The sequence below is a fragment of the Populus euphratica genome, unplaced genomic scaffold, assembly GCF_000495115.2.
Source record: "Populus euphratica unplaced genomic scaffold, PopEup_1.0 scaffold1759.1, whole genome shotgun sequence".
Lineage (NCBI taxonomy): Eukaryota > Viridiplantae > Streptophyta > Magnoliopsida > Malpighiales > Salicaceae > Populus > Populus euphratica.
Genome location: NW_011501636.1, coordinates 17,579 through 17,860, shown reverse-complemented (window position 1 = coordinate 17,860; position 282 = coordinate 17,579).

Genomic DNA, 282 nt, shown 5'->3' with positions numbered 1-282 from the left:
CTCAGGAAGAAATCACAGATGAAAAAGGCATAAAAAATATTGATACAGATCTTTTGTCAAGAGTGACAATAAATTCGACATCTGACATCACACCAATTGATGATTACTTTCCTAACGAATCCTTACTTTCTCCTAGTCCAATCCATTGGTATGATAAAAATATTAATTTTCTTATTTCAGGAGATTTGCCAAGTCATTGGAATACCCAAGACAAAGGAAAGTTTTTGAACGAAGTGAAGAACTTTTATTAGGATGACCCTAACTTATTCAAATATTGTCCTG